The following is a 21,044-nucleotide window of genomic DNA, read 5'->3' on the forward strand; positions in this document are numbered from 1 at the left end:
AATAGTCTCACAAGAACTTGTGCTATTTAGAAAAAGAGACGCAGCAATGACGAACTTGTTCCCTGGGCAAATTACCAACTAAGACAATCAAAGCCACAGATTTTCATAGGTTCTGTTTCCAGGAAGACAGCAGTTTCCAAAGTCTTCAGAGTCTGAGAAGACCAAGTTCTTCTATATATATACATATACATATATGTGTATATATATGTATATATATGTGTATATATATATGTGTGTGTATATATATATATATATTTTTTTTTTTTTTTTGAGACAGAGTCTCACTCTTTCACCCAGGCTGGAGTGCAGTGGCACAATCTCGGCTCACCACAACCTCCACCTCCCGGGTTCAAACGATTCTCCTGCCTCAGCCTCCTGAGTAGTTGGGATTACCAGCATGTGCCACCACACCCAGCTAACTCTAGTATTTTTACAAGAATACAAAAGAGATGGAGTTTCGCCATGTCGTCCAGTCTGGTCTTGAACTCCTGACCTCAAGTGATCCGCCCGCCTTGACCTCCCAAAGTGCTGGGATTACAGGCATAAGCCACCACGCCCAGCCTCTCAAATTATATTTCTAAGGACACAGTTTTAGTAGAGACAAGAAATTTAAAACTGTTAGAAATTTTCACCTGCCTTTATATTGTACAGTAAAGTAAAATTGATATTCCCTAAAAGTTCCAAGTTGAGAGCAAATGTATAGCCCAATTTTTCCAGAAACAGACACTAAGAAAGTAATAGGATTTAACTAAATACTAGTGAAAAAAAGAGCACAGTATTAATCTTCCACATAAACAAGGTCACATGCAAACATGAGAAAACCCCCAAAGTTGTACTGTTTGTGTTTCTTTATGGAATTCTTCTCTAGGTAACATATCCGACACTCCAACCGCCTTCAATTCCCCCATCACAATCCTGAGAAAAGCATTTCTCCTCTCACCACCACTGCCGGAGTAAGTGCCCTTTCCCCTCAGGCTCTCAGCCAGTCCAGCTTTACTTCTACACCCGGTTTCCACCTGGCTCATTTCTGCCTCTGGCCTTTTGTTCAACTTTCCCTGCTTGGGGCACACACCCCGTTCCCTTTAGTTCTTCCACGATTCTGAACTATTATAGAAATCACCTTTCATCTAGATTGTTTGCCTTTGAACCCTCTAGGCCTTGCTAAGGGGCGGGTAGAGGTTGGAATGAGAGCAGAGGGGGCAAAAAGTTCTGGTAGTCTGTTTTTCAGGACAAGCGCTCTGTCTCTGGAAATGGTAACAAGAGCCACATTAAACAGAAAGGCTTGCTTTCGTGGATGTTTCTGTTATATATATGCATTTTTTTTTCAATCAGAGAGAAGAGGAAGTCATTCAGTCATGTTCAGGATGAGGAAGTCAGACAAACAGGGAACCTAGGTTTTATGTGAACTCGCTGATTGAGACTGACAATGCCTGGTACTTGGATAGGACACCATCTTTACCTTTTACCATGAGGACAGGGTCTCACTGTCACCCCAACCACTTGCCTGATAGTATGGTTCCTGGGTGCTGGGGGACAGGGGTAAGGAGTGGAGAGGTGTTTAGGGGGACGAATACAGTTAGGAATCTTTTGTGTGCTGGCAGGAAACCTGGGTCCACCAGTTCCGGAGATCCTTGTTTACTATATACCAGACAGTGAGGCTGGTGATGATCTGGGAGATGTTCATTCAGAAGCCAGCAGCCGAAAGGGGTGGACAGAGCCAGAGGCAGGCAGTAAGAAAAGGTGACCTGAGAGCAGGAAGAGCAATGGAGTCATATAAATCACATACTGTCTTGTACTGCGATTGAAATGTGCATCCATTCATTTATGCATTCATTTTTTTTTAACCAATACTTATTGAATGCCTGTGTATTCACATTATTGAATGTGAATTCAATGCATCTTTTTAAGGTGGTAGTTCTTTTTGTTTTTTGTTTTTTGTTTTTTTGGTGGTGGTGGTTGTTTTTTGAGATGGAGTTTGGCTCTGTCCCCCAGGCTGGAGTGCAGTGGTGCAATCTCGGCTCACTGAAAGCTCCGCCTCCTGGGTTCAAGCAATTCTTCTGCCTCAGCCTCCTGAGTAGCTGGGATTACAGGCATGCACTACCACACCCAGCTAATTTTTTAAAAATTTGTTTTACTTTTAGTAGAGATGGGGTTTCACCATGTTGGCCAGGCTGGTCTCAAACTCCTGATCTAAAGTGATCCTCCTGACTCGGCCTCCCAAAGTGCTGGTATTACAGGCGTGAGCCACCATGCCTAGCCTAAGGTGTTGGTTCTGCATCTAAGTTTAGAAGCATCTAAATTTTAAGTTTTATTGTTGTTGTTGTTGTTGCAGGAAAACACAGATCCTGGTGCCGAACATGAGGACAAGACAGGCCGAAGGAGAAAGTGGAAGGAGGGGATCTTCTCTCTCAGCCTCATCCTCCTGGGCCTGGATGCTGGAGAGTCATGAGGTGCTTCAGAGTACTCTGGGTGAGGAGGGAAAGATGGTGCCCACCACATGGAGGCCAGCCTAGGTCTTGTATGAAACCCGTGAGGTATGAAGGAGTAATTTTTCTTTCTAAGCCATTTCTCTGCTTATTTCTCAGATCAGTGCCCTTTATGTTTGAACTTGGTGTGAATGACCATCTTAGTGATTCTTACTGCAATGACAATAGGGAGTTAAATGACATAAGATTCTTTTTTATGGTAAAGGATATAAAGGTATCTGCATGTGGTCAGTGTAGTGCAGATACAGAGGTGCAGCCTCTGTGCAGTTTTCTGGATCCCTTCCACAGACATTGTGTGGAAGCACACCTATTAACCAATAAGGGGTGAAATTTCACCAGAATAGGAAGCCTCCTCTTTGCCCTTTTCACAGGGGTGGGGATGAGGTTAGGGATGGGGTTATACCTTCTTTGTTCTCCCAGCTGTTTCTATATATATTAGCCTGGATATGCGCAAAGTTAAGCCAAAACAAAGAGTCATAGACAGGTAGTTTATTTGCAAAATGATACTAGGGATCAGGAGTGAGGAATGAGAGTAAAGCAGGGGAGGCAGAAAAGCCACTGCAAGCATGCACTGTCAACAGAGGAATGACCAACAAGCACATGGAAGGTCTCAGTGTTACTAGTCATCAGAATTCAAATGAAAACCACCACGAGATACCTACTAGATGCCTATTAGAATGGCTACATTAAAAAGACTGCAGCAACAAATGTTGGTGAGGGTGTGGAACAGTCAGAGCTCTCATAAATTGTTGGTAGGGGTGTAAATTGGTACAAATGCTTCGGAAAGTTCTGGCACTTTCTTAAAAAACTAAACACACACCTTCTATGACCCAGCAATTTCATTCCTAGATATTTGCCCAGCAGAAATGAAAATATCTGTATATAAACAGACTTGTTTAAGAATGTTCATGGCCTGGTGCGGTGGCTCACGCCTGTAATCCCAGAACTTTGGGAGGCTGAGGCGGGCGGATCACGAGATCAGGAGATCGAGACCATCCTGGCTAGCATGGTGAAACCCCGTCTCTACTAAAAATACAAAAAATTAGCTGGGCGTGGTGCGGGCGCCTGTAGTCCCAGCTACTCGGGAGGCTGAGGCAGGAGAATGGCATGAACCCGGGAGGTGGAGCTTGCAGTGAGTGGAGATCGCGCCACTGCACTCCAGCCTGGGTGACAGAGAGAGACTCTGTCTCAAAAAGAAAAAAAAAAAAGAATGTTCACAGCAGCATTATGTGTTATAGTCAGAAACTGGAAACAGGCCAGGCATGGTGGCTCATGCCTGTAATCCTAGCACTTTGAGAACCTCAAGTAGGAGGATCGCTTGAGGCCAGGAGTTCGAGACCAGCCTGGGGAATATAGCAAGACCCTGTCTTCACAAAAAATAAAAACATTAGCCAGGCATGGTGTCACACATCTGTAGTCCTAGCTACTTAGGAGGCTGAGGTGGGAGGATCACTTGAGCCCAGGGGTTCAAGGCTGCAATGAGCTAGGATCACCCAGCCTGGGTGATAGAGTAAGACCTTGTTTCTAAACAAAACAAAACAAAAACTGGAAACAGCCCGTTAACAGAAGAATGGATAAACAAACTGTGGTATGTTCATGCAATGGAATATTGCCCAGCTGTAAAAAGGAATAGAGTATTGATATAATAATATGGGTAAATATTAAAGCATGCTGGGTGAAAAAACCTTACACAAAATAATATGGTATTTTCCTATTTAAAGTTCTAGAACAGGCAGAACTAATCTGCAATGAAGAAAAATCAAAATAGTGATCTGTGCAGATGTGGGCGTACAAGTAGGAGTTGACAGAGAGCAGGCATGAGGGAATGTTCCTCTACATCTTCAAAGGAGTTTGGGTTACACATGTCAATGTACTTTTCAAAACTTACTGAATGGTACACTTACAATTGTTCATTTTATTGAATATAAATTTTGCCTTAAAAGAAAAACATCATAAGTGAATACTGAGGTTTAGTTAGTGATATGCATGCTGAAGTGTTAAGGGTGAATTTTCCTGTTATCTGAAAAGTACTTTGAAATGCATTAAAAATAAAATAGATTAGTAGATGGATAGAACAATAGATAAATGGATATACGTATGATAAAAGAAATAGAATAAGATGTTAGTTGTACAATCTAGACAGGGATATATGGGTTTTGACTGTAGAATTCTTTCAACTTCTCTGCATGCTTGAACATTTTTATAATAAAAAGTGAGGTAAAAACAAAAACACATGATCACATTGTCTACAACTGAGCAACTGTTGTACAAGCCTGTCAGGACCATTGAGGAGTTTTCTGAAATCTACTTCAGAACCTAACACCTAGGTGGTGGAAGGGAACACATTTATCTGTTGGCTTCTTTCTCCTTGTGTCAGTGCTTAAAGCCCTCTTGCAGGTGCCCTGCACCTTAGAGAATTCCCAGGGTAGGGAGCTAGAGTACACAGCGTGCATGGGCTGATGTAGGATGCTTCAGATTGCACCTGTGTGTAGCTGGTCAAAGCCTATGCAGAACCAAGAGTCAAACAAGAGGATGGAAAGTGCTCCAGAAGTATTGTGTTAGTTACCCATTACTGCATAACAGATTACCCTCCAAACTTAGTGTCTTACAACAAACAAACAGCTATTCTCCACAATTCCTGTGGGTCAGGAATTCAGGAGTCACTTAGCTGGCTGATTCTAGCTCAGGGTCTGCCATGACATTATATTCAATATTTCAAGCCAGGGCTGCATTTATCTGAAAACTTGACTGGGGCTGAAAGATCCACTTTCAAGGTGGTGCATTACATGGCCCTTGGCAGGAGGCTCCAGTGTCCCTGCCACATGGGCCTCACAATAGGTCTGCTGAGTGTCCCTGTAACACGGCACATGGCATCCCCCAGAATGAGTGATTATGGGGGGAGGAAAAAGTCACAATGTCTTTTATGACCTGGTCTTGGAAATCACACGCTGTCACTTCCACCACATTTTATTACTTAGAAGTGAATCACTAGGTACATTTCACACTCAAGGAGAAGGGAATTAGTCTTCCTTTTTTTGTTTTGTTTTTGAGACAGAGTCTCGCTCTGTTGCCCAGGCTGGAGTGCAGTGGCACCATCTTGGCTCACTGCAACCTCCACCTCCCGGGTTCAAGCAATTCTTCTGCCTCAGCCTCCCGAGTAGCTGGGACTACAGGCGTGTGCCACCACGCCCGGCTAATTTTTGTATTTTTAGTAGAGATGGGATTTCACCATATTGGCCAGGCTGGTCTTGAACTCCTGATCTTGTGATCCACCCGCCTCGGCCTCCCAAAATGCTAGGATTACATGTGTGAGCTACCGCTTCCAGCCTAGCCTTCACGTTTTGAAGGAAGGAACATCAAAGAAGTTGAGAACATGTTTGGAAACCACAACAGATTTCCATTACGTTTCACCTTTGCACTTCTTAGGACTTTTGTGCTCTGCATTAAGTCCAGTCTGCCCAGAGTCTTCTTCTAGATAGTGGCTAGCTCCAAATCCTACAAACACTAAATACAGGAAGGTGAATAGAACAAGTTACATTCCCTGCTGATGCAGCAGGTTCCAAATCCATAAATAGTTGTACTTGTCATCTCCGTTTTCCACCATTTGCTCTAGATTTCCCTTAACCTTAGCCAATTATCTGGCTGATGTAGGTTGCTTTCCTGATGGCTGGCTAAAAACTTTATCTCTGAGGGGTCTGAGCCTTTAGTTGACCTTGTAAAGTCATGATCACTGCGATTGCCCATCCACCATCACCAGTCATGGAATCATCAATAGATGTCCCTGTGAATCTTCTGTGTCCTAGACACAGTCCTTCCTGCACACATAATGTAACAGCAGCCTTAGCTCTTCATGGTAATCAGAGTCAATTACTCTTTTCAGCACCTCTCTTTTCTTGCTGGTCTACTGCCATGAGGAACCCAAAATTCAAAAACAATAATCATACTTTAAGGTGAATGAAAGCACTATCATTTCTGCTAGTGCATACATTCGCCCACCTGAAAGTGGGACAATTAATTCGGCAGAACCTAAGCTCATTTAATGGGAAATGCATAACACTTTCAAGTGGATCATGACAAGTGATGGTAAGGGGGGCAATCCTACTTCTACCTCATGTTTCCTGGACCAATGTTGCTAGACACTGGGAACATAGCACCATGTATCAGCTATTGTTTTAGCACATATATACAATATTTTGGAGGACAGTGTCATTACCAGCAGGTCATTCTACCTGAGCCTGAGCTGACACTAAAAATCCTTTTCAAAAACTTCTGCTTTCAACCATGAAGGAGTAAGCCAGCCTGCAATTACATTTTGAAAGTAAGCAACTAGAAAACTAAACAAAATGTAGGAAAAAACTATTTTAAGACATTGGATAAGAGTCCAACGAGATTGTGATCCGCATGAAAAGGAAAACAAAAGGGGCAAAATACACCCTGGTGTAGGCTTTCGGCCTGTAGGTAGCTCCAAGATTGTGATTCAGGGAGATGAAATTATACAGAGTGTTGTCATTGAATTAAACAGAGATTATAGTTCAAGAAGACCAAGGTAGCTATGATTTATAAGGCAGAGCACCTGTCTAAGTCCATTTTCTGTTGTTATAACCAAATACCTGAGACTACTTAGTTTATAATGAAGAGAAATCTATTTCTCACAGTTCTGAAGGCTGAAAGTCCAAGGTTGAGAGGGTGCATCTGGAGGGCCTTCCTATTGGTAGGCAATCTCTGCAGAGTCCTGAGGTGGTGTAGGGCATAGAGAAGGAGCTAAGCATGCTAGCTTAGGTTTCTTTCTCCTCTCACGAAGCCACTCATGCCCCACACTCATGACTTTATCTCATTCTAATGACCTCCAAAGGTGCCGCCTTTCAAATACTATAGTTGAATTTCCCCTCCCCCCTTAATATTGTTACAGTGGGGATTAAGTTTCAACATCAGTTTCAGAGGGGACACACACTCAAACCATAGCATTACTTGAGAGGAGAGCTCTCAAGAAATCTTTGGCTGGGTGCAGTGGCTCACACCTGTAATCCCAGCACTTTGGGAGGCTGAGGTGGGTGGATCGCTTGAGCCCATGAATTTGAGACCAGCCTGGGTAACATGGCAACATCCTGTCTCTACAAAAAATACAAAAAATTAGCTGGGTGTGGTGGTGCACACTGTGGTCCCAGCTACTTGGGAGGTTGAGGGGGAGGATCACCTGAGCCTGGGGAGGCAGAGGTTGCAGTGAGCCATGATGGTGCCACTGCACTCCAGCCTGGGCAACAGTGAGACTCTTGACTCTTTGCCTGAACACCAAACTAGTCAGGAATAGGATGAAATCCCACAGGACTGGACAAGAACAACTTTCAAGGAAAGAATAGTTCTGTGTAAGCTGTAAGACAAATAACCAATAACCAGGGTTCACACAGAGCTGGGAATCATTTGAGTTCCCTCTAGTCAGAGTAAACAGACCTTGGTGAAGACACATGACATTCAGTAAAAATCCTGGAAAGGCAACAGTTTGAAGTGGGGCTAAATTATTTCTCAAATAAATGCTACTCTAGAACACACTAAAGGAGCCTAGAACATACCTCAAAAGGATCAAACTAATCTGCAAGTAAAAGTCCAACAGAAAAGATTCAACACTCTTCAAAGAAATACAAAATTTCAGCACCCAACAATGTAAACTTTACAATATCTAGAATCTAATCTGAAATTAATAGACATGTGAAGAAAAAGAAAATATGAAGAATAGTCAAGAGAAAAATTGGTCACAAGACTCAGACCCAGAAACAACAGAGACTATGGAATTATCAGACAAGAAGGTTAATATAGCTGTTGGAAATATGTTGGCTAGGCCTGGTGGTTCACACCTGTAATCCCAGCTCTTTGGGAGGCTGAGGCGGGTGGACTGCTTGAGCCCAGGAGCTCAAGACCATCCTGGGCAATGTGAAAATCCATCTCTACACAAAATACAAAAAATTATTCAGGTGTGGTGGTGCACACCTGTATTCCAGCTACTTGGGAGGCTGAGATGGGAGGATCGCCTGAGCTCAGGAGGTTGAGGCTGTAGTGAGCTGAGATTGTGCCACTCACTCCAGCCTGGGTGACAGAGTGAGACACTGTCTCAAAAAAAAAAAAGAAAGAAAGAAAGAAAGAAAGAAAGAAAGAAAGAAAGAAAGATGTTTCTTATATAAAGAGATGAAAGGACGTGAAAGTTATAAGAAATAAAAGATTTATAAAGGACTAAACTCAAGCTTTTAGTGATAAAAATACAACATCCAAAATTGAAAATACACGGATAGATATAATAGCAGATTAGACACTGCAGAAGAAAAGAACAGTGAATATAATGACACAGGAAAAGAAGCTACCCAAAGTGAAGCACAGAGAAAATATGGAGAAACAGCACATCAGTGAGCTGGGGAACAATATCATATGTGCATCTGAAGTAAAAGAAGGAAAGGAAAAAGAGGAGGGAGAAAAATGTTTGAAGAATTAATAGTAAAAGAAATTTCTAAATTCTTCACACCTGTTAGGATTTTCGTGTTGTTTTGTTTCGCTTTTGAGCAGAAAGAGACAGGGTCTTGCTCTGTCACCCAGGCTGGAATGCAGTGGCACTCATAGCTCACTGCAGCCTCAAACTCCTGGGCTGGCTTCAGTGATTCTTCCGCCTCAGCCTCTGGAGTAGCTGGGACTACAGGCATGCACCACCATGCCAGCTAAATTCTTTTATTTTAATTTTTTTTTGTAGAGATACATTCTTTCTATGTTGTCCAGGCTGGTCTCAAACTCCTGGCCTCAAATGATTCCCCCGCCTTGGCCTCCCAAAGTGCTTGGATTACCACGCCCCACTGTTTTTCTTAAAAAGGAAAATAACAGTTGTTGGCAAGAACGTAGAGAAATTGGAACTCTTTTGCATTGCTGGTGGGAATATAAAATTGTGCAGCTGCAATGGAAAGCAGTTTGGTGGTTCTTCAAAAAGTTAAACAGAGAATTACCATATGATTTAGCAATTCCACACCTAAGTATATGCCCCAAAGAATTAAAGAATTAAAAGCAGAGACTCAAGTAGATGCTTGTACACCAATGTCCACGGAAGTGTTAATTTGCAAAAGCCAAAAGGCATAAACAATTCAAATGTCAAAACAGATGAATGGATGTATACACATACAATAGAATATTATTCATCTTTTTAAAGAAAAGAAATTTGGGTATCTCCTACATCATTCTTTCAAGGATGAAACTTGAAAACATTATGCTAACTAAACTAACCACAAAAGGAAAAATATTGTATGATTCCATTAATATGAAGTACTTAGAACACACAAATTCATGGAGACAGAAAGTAAAATAGAGGTTGCCAGGGTCTGGGGGAATAGTAGATTGGGAAGTTATGGTTTAATGAGAACAGAGTTTCAGTTTAGGGTGATAAAAAAAATTCTGGAGATGGGTGGTGGGAATGGTTGCATGACAGTGAGAATACACTTAGTGCTACTCAACTGTACACTTAAAATGGCAAATTTTATGTTCTGTATATTTTACCACAATAAAATTAAATCTCTTAAAAGTTAGTTACAGCCGGGCTCAGTGGCTCACGCCTGTAATCCTAGCACTTTGGGAGGCCGAGGTGGGCAGATCACAAGGTCAGGAGATCAAGACCATCCTGGCTAACACGGTGAAACCCTGTCTCTATTAAAACTACAAAAAATTAGCCAGGCGTGGTGGTGGGTGACTTTAGTCCCAGCTACTCGGGAGGCTGAGGCAGGAGAATAGCTTGAACTGGGAGGTAGAGGCTGCAGTGAACTGAGATTATGCCACTACATTCCAACCTGGGTGACAGAGCAAGACTCTTTCTCAAAAAAAAAAAAAAAAAAGAATAAATTGTTCAAGAATAAATTGTGCCTTATTTGCCAATATACGTCATTTGAGGAGGATGACAAAAATTGAAGAGCTTGATGGAATTCAGTTTTGGAAAGTGGGATCTATGTGTGTTTCCTACAAACTTTATTGTTTTTGAGACACAGTCTCTTTCTGTCACCCAGGCTGGAGTGCAGTGGCACAATCACAGCTCATTGCAGCCTTAGTCTCCTGGGCTCAGGTGATTCTCCCACCTCAGCCTCCCGAGTAGCTGGGACTACAGGTGTGTGCCACCATTCCTGGCTCCTTTAAAATTTGTTGTCAGGGTCTCTCCATGTTACCTAGGTGGTATTGAACTCCTGAGCTCGAGCAATCCTATCTGCCTTGGCCTCCAAAAATGTTGGGATTACAGGCGTGAGCCACAGCACCCAGCCCTACAAACTTTTAAGAAGATAAATGCTTGTAGAAATTTAATTACATTTTGCCTCTATGAATTCCTGATGAAAACTTTCTGAAATCTGTTATAAATACATAATCAAAAGAAAAAAATAAATATCTTTAATATTTTCACATCCCTGAGCTTTCTGACTCCTTCCTCAGTGCTATGGCAAGCTCCAGTCCAGGCAAGTTCCAGCCTCTGGACTTTATTTATTATAGGCCACTATTTTGCCTAAGCTTCAAGAAATCACTCTTGCAGTGTATTGCTGCAGGTATCCTTGCCAGGACACTGAGTTTCCTGATCAAGAAAGGGTGCTCCCTGGTCAATAAATTCACCATTATCCAGCTTTCTATTCCACTCACCCACCCTAGTCCAACATCCTCAAGATCCACTTTCTCAAGCTTATCCAGGTTCCTGCCTGTATACATTACCCAGGTGAATGGTTTGGCTCTGTGTCCCCACCCAAATCTCATCTCGAATTGTAATCCCCATGTGCTGAGGGTGGGGCCTGTAATCCCCATGTGTGATTGGATTATGGGGGAGGCTCCCCCATGCTGTTCTTGTAATAATGAGTGGGTTCTCACGAGATCTGATGATTTTATAAGCATCCAGCATTTCCCCTGCTTACACTTCTCACTCCCGCCACCCTGTGAAGGTCTTTGCTTCCTCTTTGCCTTCCACCATGATTGTAAGTTTCCTGAGGCCTCTGCAGCTATGCAGAACTGTGAGTCAGTTAAACCTCTTTCTTTTATAAATTACCCAGTCTTAGGTATTTCTTTATAGCAGTGTGAGAACAGTCTAATATTCCAGGTCCTTCAGTTTCTTTAGTAAACTATTTCCTACTGCAGCAGGGATACATTTCCCCACCTGCTTGAGCCAAAACCTGACTCCAGTTATCATGGAGTCAGTGAATTGGAGATGGAAGGAGACCTTGAGGAAGACAGACATCACTTTGCAAAGCAAGATTCAGGTGAGGTATTTTCAGGATCTCCTGGCAAGATGAGGCTGATGTCCCCAGCAAGGAGAAGAAGGCTGGCTTTGCTCTCCTAGAGGATGAAAATTAATCTAGTGACTCAATATTCTCAGACTTGTCTATCCTATCCCAGCTTTTAAGATCTTAAGCTTTTCCTATCAGAGTTCTAACTTTGAAATAGGAGACCTGTGAAGGCTTGGCGTTCTGTCTCTTCTATGACTCTGTCACCTGTTGTCTTAATCTTCAAGACAGTATTCCCTGTGCCTGCAGGAGATCAAATTCTTTTAACCATTGCTCTATTCACCGTGGGCTTGAGTTGATAGTTGGCTAACATGACCCTGTCATTTTCTTATTTTGAGACTTTCAAAGCAGTTAACAAAAGCCAATGAATTCCCCATTCCTTTACAATTATCATTGCCTCCATATTGTTCAAGTACCATAGCTACCACTTGACCCAGAGCCTCTCCCTTCCACCTGTACCTCATCCCAATCCACGATAGTTGAGAGCCTTAATTGTGTTGCTGCTGGATCTGCACTTACCACTCAAGCTGTGACGGGAATGATGAGAAAAATGTTCTTCTCTTACAGTGACCATCCTGGCTACCTGCAAAGTATGCTTAGAATTCTAGATTCGTTTGAAGTCTGGGTAAAGACCTTCCAAGGGCTGGCTGATGGGGACATGGGGATTCTTAATCCTGTTCACCTACAACATCCCATCCAAAGGGAACCTCAGAAGTAGTAATTGCCCACCTTTATGGGTTGTGCATGCATAACTGCCAAGCAGCTTTCCACAGGCATCACAGACTTTGGTGTCAGACAAGCCTTGGAGCAAAAGCTACAGATCCAGTGTCTGGACTGAGGCAAGGTCAGGTTATGCCTGTATGGAACTGCTTGCCTACACCAGTGACTGGGGTAAGTGGCCAGGCCAAAAGGATGGGAAATGGTGCTCAAGAGTTCTGGTCCCCTGGAGGCCCTGACTGGAGCCAAGTGTCAGCACACGAAACATCATCAGCTTATTCTGGAGCATTTACTTTAACCCAAGTATTAATAAATAAATTGGAAGTCAATTCATAGATGCATTGGACCAGAACTAGGTCAAAGTCTATTTGCCTAATCAATGCCCTGGCTACCCGTTTTTCTGTGTGGTTGTACGGGGTTTGGTTTGAGTCTGAGGACCATGATCACAAGTCTGTTTCTCAGTGGACTAAACAAGAAACCAGGCTAAAGATTCCAAAACTTATTAATATCCTTCCCTTTACCCAGATATTAGCCTGATGACAATTTCATTCATCAACCTAGGTTTGACATAGTTTTCAGTGTCCAAATTCTTTCTGGATAGTTTATTTCTCTGTTCAGTTATTAGGTCTGTAATCTTTTGTATGATCTGTGTCCACATAAAAAATTACCAACATTTTCCCAACTAGTTTAGTAATGAAAGTACCATCTAATTTAAAAAAATCTTCAGTGTGGGGGGAAAAGGAGGACAGATGTGATTATTAGACTGTCATCATGGGTCTCTACTTGTTTTTAAAAGTTATAGCTACCTGAGGATTTTTTCAAAAGATTTTATTATGAAAAATTTTAAACATCCACAAAGTAGAAATAATAAAATAATAAATCCCCATGTACCCATCAGCCAGCCCTTGGGAGATCTTTACCAAGACTCCGAAGGAATCTAGAATTCTAAGCATACTTTGCAGGTAGCCAGGATGGTCACTGTAAGAGAACGGTTTTTCTTATCATTCCCGTCACATATTGAATGAGTGATCACATTTCTACCTTAGAAATGGATTACTTCCCCTCTGGTGGGTTTATTTGCTCAGGTTCCCTTTAACCAGAGGGTATCAGGGCCAGGGCCAGGCATGAGGCAAGATCTAGCTGTGCCCACTGGAGGGAGCAGTGTCCTCCTGTTTCGTAGTAATTTGCTGTGGATTGGCCCTGATACTTGTCAGAGTTTTATTTAGCTCTGTTCTTCTCCTTCTGTTGGAATATCATTCATTTTTCTTGGACTGTGGGATGCAGTCCATGACCTTCACACTAGCTCTGGCATTACTGTCTGTAGTGTTTCGCAGTAAATGAATTGGCATAACGTCACCCACCCTACCTCTACACTCTTTGACGCTCACATTTCCATCAGTCTAGGCTGCTCACTGTTTTCCATCTCAGTTCTGGGAAGCCAGAAAAAAATTGGTTTGAAATTGAATTTTTAAAGTATGTTTTTCTAATGAAACTCCTAGATGGCCTTGATTGCATTTCCAGATCTCCTCTCCTCTCACTTCTGTTTTCACACAGAGATGCAGTTGTTTTTCATAGTCTGGAGCACAGAAGAAATGTGGACTGCACTCTATGCTGATCAGAACCTATATAGACCTCTGGGTTTTATTTTGGGCACTGCATTTGAAAGGATATAATGGCACACTGGAGTGGAGCAGGGGTGAGGGAGGGGAACTAACAGATAGGTCTGAGCAATATCTGATGAACAATTAACCATGTAGAAAAGAAGACCCAGGGGAGGCAGAGTAGCTATCTGCAAAAGTTGTGTTGAAATATAGAAATATAGCTGTGATTGGTGTGGGGAAGTTAGAGAAAGCAAATTTCAGCTTATTATAAGGTTAGATTAGAAACATCCAATAGTTAAACTAAACTGACTCATAAAGAAGTGAGTTCTCCTTCCTAGGAGTCAGATAAATGCCAGGTAACATCTCTCAGGAATATACTTCGGGGCGGGGAGGGGTGTTCCTCATAATAGAAAACCCATCCAGAACACTTATTTTCTTCCAAGTACTCTTCTAAGCACCTTTCCTTTATTATTTATTTAACCCTCATGACAACCTTATGAAATAGGCACTTCAGATCCACAGCTTTTATATGAAAACCTTAGGACCAAAATTCTTAATTTTCTGGATTTTAGAAAGGTATATGACACATACACCTTGTGGTAGAAAACACCCCCACGGGGTTGTTCTCCATAATCAAATACATTAATATTTATACAGTGAGGTATGTGAATTTTTGCATTAAATGGAATACTTTTACATGAGTTGGGTTATGTTTTGTTGCCAAATGAGTTCAGATCATCTCTTCCCACCAAAAAATTTTGAAATAATTTTAGGTTTTTGCATTCTGAATTGTAGAAAAGAGATTATGGACACATATTGCTATTCCTGGTTTACTCATGAAGAAACTGAGGCAGAGAGGTTAAGTAGCTTGCTCAAAGTCATATGACTTCCACCCAGGCAGAAATCAGGTTTGAGCCCTGCTCTTAAGCACTGTGTGGACTGCCTCTCCCTGTGCTCTGCCTCCTCTCTTTGAGGGGTTGGGCTTAGTTACCTGAAATGTCTCTAACCTTGAGCCTTCGATTCCCTGACCTCTGACTTCAGCCAGCCTCACACTGGTTCCAGAGCGATACTCAGAGCTGTTCTCAGATACCAGACTGCAATAAATGAGAGACATCTGGAGAAAGGAGACCTCTTCCTATCCCAACAGGACTGTGTTTCACAGGAGGCATTTTAGTGTTGTTGTTCCCTAATGGCTAGGCAGAGGCAGACAAAGAGAACATTGTGTATCATCATAATTTGTCTTCAATGACCTTTCTTTTTGTGTCATTCACCACCACCTGTTCCTCAAAACACCACCACGTGAACCCCAAGCCCAAGGGCTCAGGCTTGCCCTCTTTCCACCCACGTTCCAGAATGGATTTTTCCAGGAACAGGACTAATGACTCTTAACTTTTCTTCTACCATCTAGAGATGGATTATAAGGTAGCAACCCAAGAAAATGGGTTTGGACATTCAAATACTTGAGTCTAAGTTCAGGTGTGCAAACTTGGGCAAAGCCATTTAACCTCATTCATCAACTTGTCAAATAGGACAGATAATACTTACCCGGGATGAATTCCAGTTTTGATGAGCCTGACATTTTCAATATTTGTTGGAGCCTTATTTAAGCAAAAGAATAAAAATTTATGATACGAATTGGGTACAAAATTGTGCATTTATTTAGAAACAATTCTCTTGTTCACATAAGGGGAAATATGATGCATTAGGAGTTGAAGTGATCTTAACAAAAGGCTTTTTTTGGGTATAATTTACAAAATTATACAACCATGTAAACATATTGATAGGGCCCCTTTCCAGAGTTAGAAAGGGGTCCATTCAGCAAACAGTCCTGCAACTTAGAATTCATTAACAGCAAGGTAAATTTGCTTCTGTATCAAACTCACAGAGTTGTAAGAATTGAATCACAAGATTAAATATATGCAAATGTGTTTTGTAATCATCAAACACTGTGCATAATTATTTTGATGCCTACAACTAAGCAAAAATATTTATACCTAGAACAAAGCAAAAATATTTATTCAATAAATGATAAAATAGATGAAATTTGCTCTCACCAAAGTAGTATACAAGCTGATTGTATTACATTTCCCTAGGCCTGAAAAAATCAGAGTAATATATGTACATATTTTTACACAACAGTCCAATATTGATAAAAGATTTGGAACCAAATAGAACAACCCCATGTCCCACCCCTCATATTTTCTAATTCCACTTTCCAGACTCAATACATTTCCTCCATATTGCTAACTAATATGTGCTATATTGTTTTTCCTGATTTATCAACCTCGAATATTGTCTGGTGACTTTCTATTATGGCATTCTTCACTTTCTTCTTCCCATTCTCTCAATATAATTATAGGACAGTTCTTCTTATAATATGAAATATTGTTTATGGCTGAACAAAATAGTGGACTATGATTTTACTTCCTTCCACATACCTCTAAATAATTTTGTTATTTTTCATTTGCTTAGTTTTCCATTGTACCTATACTTGGGTTTTCCCACTGTCTACAATAGCATTTTATGTATCTTTCCATGCAGTCAAATTCCCCACACTGCAGAGAGCCATGGAGCCCTCCATCCCTCTGCTCCAGACTAGTCTTGCTGTTTTCTGTCCAACAATACAGAACTTCATGTGTTATCATGCTGGAAATTTCCATCATCTCTCTCCTAAATTGGATTTCCTATGTTTTCTATCTTCCTCTGTTTTGGTTGCGTCTTTTTGGTGGTTCTTATTCTCCAGTAGCTTCTAAGGAAAGGTCTACGGGAGGTACATTAACTGAGACTCTACGTGTGCATGTCTCAAAATATCTTTATTCTAGCCTTATAATTAACTGATAGTTTAGGTGGATATGGAATTCTAGGTTTAAAACAATTTCACTCAGAATTTGCAAGGCATTTCACTGTCTTCTAGCTTCTGATATTGCTCTAGAGAAGTTCTGCCATTCTCATTCACAATCCTTTGTATCTGATGACTTTTCCTCTTTGGAGATGACCTATGATTCTACAATAACATGTGGTAGGTTAGATTATTATTCAAAATATTCACTTTTCTCCCTCACCCTGACTTACTTTGGCTAGTGGGATATTAGCAAGTATGTTGCAAGCAGGGGCTTGAAAAACACTTGTGTGGTTGGGCTTGTTTTCTTAGGCTTATGCCATCAGAAGCACAGAACAGGCTGATGACTAGCCCACTGGTTCTAGAAGGAGGATGAGTAACACATGGAGCAAAGCCAAACCCTCCTAGCCAAGCTCAGCCTGAATCAGCAGAGCTGCACCGTGGAGCCCAGCTTGGATCTGCCAACACTCAGCTGATTCATAGATCAATGACAATAAACGACTGTTATTTTAAGCCACTGGATTTTTGGATGTTTGTCATGTAACATTTTGTGGCAATAGCTTTTGGTATCAGAAATTAGTATCTAATTGGTATTAGAAATTGGTATTTGTAGTGGGGTATAGGCACAAGAAAACAAAAAAATAAGTGGCATTGGTTTGGAGGCTGGATGATGGGCACAAGAAAACTGTTATAGGAGGCTGGAAAGAAAATGGTAATCTGTGTTTTGCAAGGATGAGACATTTTCTAAAACTGTCACCTTTGGTAACTTGGAAGTTAGCATATGTACCTAAAAATATTTGGATTTGTGCTGAGAAGTCTTCAGGCACAATGATAAAAGTGTGAGCTGGTTGTGTTTAGCTGCATATAATAGGTACTAGAGATGAGTTCAGAAAAGAACCAGCCAGGTTTCAAGGAACATGTAGGTGGAATACAGGGGACCCAAGAATTCTGGGACTTGCTGAGTTGGAAAATAAACTTTTGCATCTCCAATATAGTTGGCAAGTCAGCTATATTGGGCCTTCTGTCCTGGAAGTTTCCACAGTTCATCCTCACAGGGTTAGATACCTCTCCTGGCTTTAGATTTGTCTTTCCTTGCCACAGAGCTTCAGCAAGCCCCACTATCTGGAGCTGATCTGTAGTCATGGAAGTACACACAGCGTAATATTGACCAGAGGATCACTTCATAGCAAAGGAGGCTTGGAAATAGGACAATGACCATGGGATCCACTGGTCATATCAGATACTATATCACCTAGATGGAGCCAGCCTCATAAAGCATTGGAATGATTACTAAAGGCACAGCTGAAGCTCCAGCTGGAGGCAGTGCTCTGAAAGAACAGGGTACCATCCTGCAGGATGCACTGTATACATTAAACTGGGGCTCTCCATATGGTGCTATGTCCTCAACAGGAAGAATACATGGGTCTGAGAACCAAGAAGTGGAAGCAGGAGTGGACCCACTTATCATTTCCAATGACCTCCTGGGGAACTTTGTGCTTCTTGTCTCTACAACTCTGGGCTCTACGAGATTAGAGGTTTTGGTCCTCAAATGAGGTGCAGCTTGGCAGGAGACACAGCAAGTGTCCCATTGAACTATATACTATGGCTGCCACCAGGGCATTCTGGACTCTTTCTGTGAAGAGACCAGCAGGTGAAAGGAAGAGATCATTGACTTCCATCAGCAGAAAGAGGTGAGGCTGCCTGTACACAATGGGACAGGGAGGAAGGAGTGTGTATGGATCCCAGGTGATCCCTGTGGTCAAGTTTTTCTGTAGTCTTGCCCAATCTGTGATGTGATTGCCAACAGCTAAGACCTTCTGGAATAAAGATAATGAAGATAATAAAGAGGGGGAGGGGAATTTAGATTGGATAGTGCAGGTAGGAGAAGATGACTGTGGGTTGCGATCTCAAGACAAATGGCGGCACTAGGGGCTATAGTTCCTCCATTAACTTCTCTCTTCTAAGTATTTCCTCAAGAAGATGGCCCACAGGAGCCATGGGGAACTGGATCTGTGGAGGACAAGAAATGGACTGTGGCAGTCCTGGAGGTACACTGCTTAGATGTCCCTTTCTTTAAGATAGTCGGCCATGGAAAGCATAGCTAAGTGACAGCTACATAGAGGCCATACTTCCCTTCGACTGCTCCCAGCTGATCACTGAATAAGATGAGTATAGTAGAGCCACTTGTGCCTACCTGATGTGAGGCTACTGTAATGAACAGCCTTTGCCTCAGACACTAACACTCCTTTGTTCTGGCTGGACACAGTGTCACAGTTTCTCAGAACTGTGCTGCGGCCTGAAGCTTTTCCTAGGCAGGACTTTCTTTCCTCTCTTCTTTCCCAGGTAGCAGACCTGCATTATATTCTTCTGCTCTCCATTCCTTTATGCTTCACAGGCATTTCTCCCAATAAATCTCTTGACTACCTAATCTCATCTTGACATCTAAGAGGATCCAAAATGATATAAATGCCACAGCATTTCTAACTGAAATAATAATATGACTTAGTATGGTTTGAATTCATTGTGCTGGACACTTGGGAGACCCTTTCAGTTGAGGGACCAAGACTTTCAGCCAGAGGAATTTTTTTTTTTTTTTTTTTTTGAGACAGAGTCTCGCTGTGGCCCAGGCTGGAGTGCAGTGGTGCGATCTCGGCTCATTGCAGCCTCCGCCTCCAGAGTTCAAGCAATTCTCCTGCCTCAGTTTCCTGAGTAGCTGGGATTACAGGCATGTGCCACCATGCCCAGCTAATTTTTGTATTTTTAGTAGAGATGGGATTTCACCATGTTGGTCAGGCTGGTCTCGAGCTCCTGACCTCGTGATCCACCTGCCTCGGCCTCCCAAAGTGTTGGGATTACAGGTATGAGCCACTGTGCCTGGCTGGAATTTTTTTTTTTAAATAGAGACAGGATCTTGCTATGTTGAAAAGGCTGGTCTTGAACTTCTGGCCTGCAGCGATCCCTCACCCACACTTCAGCTTCTCAAAGTGCTGGGATAACAGGCATGAGCATTGGCAAATTTGAGGTGCCTGGCCTCAAATTTCTCTTTCTGGAACTCCTATTAGTTGGATGTTGACCCCCAGGATCAAGCTTCTAATTTTATCTTTTCTCCTCTATTGCCCACATTTTTGTCTTTCAGTTCTGTTTTCTAAAAGACTTCCTCAACTTTATCATTCAACTTTTCTAGCAACTTTTAAAACTTCAGCTTTCTTACTCTTAATTTCCAAGAGCTCTTTCTTATTTTCCAGTTACTTGTTTTCTGTATTATTCTGTTTTCCTTTCATGAATGCACTTTCTCTTCTTATCTAAGGATGTTATTTCTAGTTTTGTCTTTGAAGTGTTTATTTATTCCCTACCTTGTCTCTACTTCCTCTAAGTAGCCTTTTCTGTTTTGTTTTTGTTTTGCTTTGTTTGGTTTGACTTTTGTGTCTGTCTTTCATGTAAGGAAACTTTTTCAAATGTCTACTCATTCTTGACTATCTGTTCTTATTTGAGAGTGAAGCACTAGCCAGCTAAATGACAAATCTGTGGGCTTGGGAGGGTTTTAAAAGCACTTATCTAAACATCTAGTAATACAGGTCCAAGGACATTTATGAAGAAAAGGAGACTGAATATTTAGAATAGGTACCATCCTTGGAAATTTTGAGTCTGGGGGTGACCTCTCCTCAGCCTCCTCTTGTCCTGAAAACTGTCACCCTCCTTGGTTCCACTGCAGTGTGTATGGCAGTAAGCTGGCTTTGTCAATGGGAGAAACTCAGATGTCAATATCTGTTAGAATTCTCTCTGGAGAATTGATGTCTGGAGAGAAGAATCTTCCAGTCTCCCTCTTGAAGGGTATAAGCCTAGCTGCTGGCATTTTTGCAGCTGAGATGAGGAGAACATTTGCATCATTCAATATTTTTACTCTGGATTCTAACCCCCGTCATATACTAGAAACCTCTGGTTCAGTTTTTCCTCCAAAAATATTTGTAAGGAAGGGTTTTCATCACTTTTTTTGGGCTATGAGTGAGAACTAAATGTTTATTAAATAGATTTTGAACAAATCTCTCTATTTTTGTCAGTTGCCTCACCCCAACTAGTGCTCAAAGCCTGGGCACTAGTTTGAGAGTTCGTACAGGACAAAATCAGTTTGCTT

General features: G+C 41.8%; 1 long non-coding RNA gene across 2 annotated transcripts in view; it reads left to right on the forward strand.

The window, feature by feature from the left end:
* LOC103890658 (uncharacterized) overlaps nt 1-21,044 on the forward strand; it is a 65,976-nt gene that overhangs the window by 28,202 nt on the left and 16,730 nt on the right. Inside the window, exons 3-4 of one of the 2 annotated variants that reach the window (XR_010139977.1) lie at nt 869-953; nt 2,333-2,534. This is a non-coding gene — a long non-coding RNA (uncharacterized LOC103890658). The remainder of the gene's footprint in view (nt 1-868; nt 954-2,332; nt 2,535-21,044) is intronic. The other variant, XR_010139976.1, reaches the window with a different exon arrangement.

This window comes from Pongo abelii, chromosome 4, assembly GCF_028885655.2.
Source record: "Pongo abelii isolate AG06213 chromosome 4, NHGRI_mPonAbe1-v2.0_pri, whole genome shotgun sequence".
Taxonomy (NCBI): domain Eukaryota; kingdom Metazoa; phylum Chordata; class Mammalia; order Primates; family Hominidae; genus Pongo; species Pongo abelii.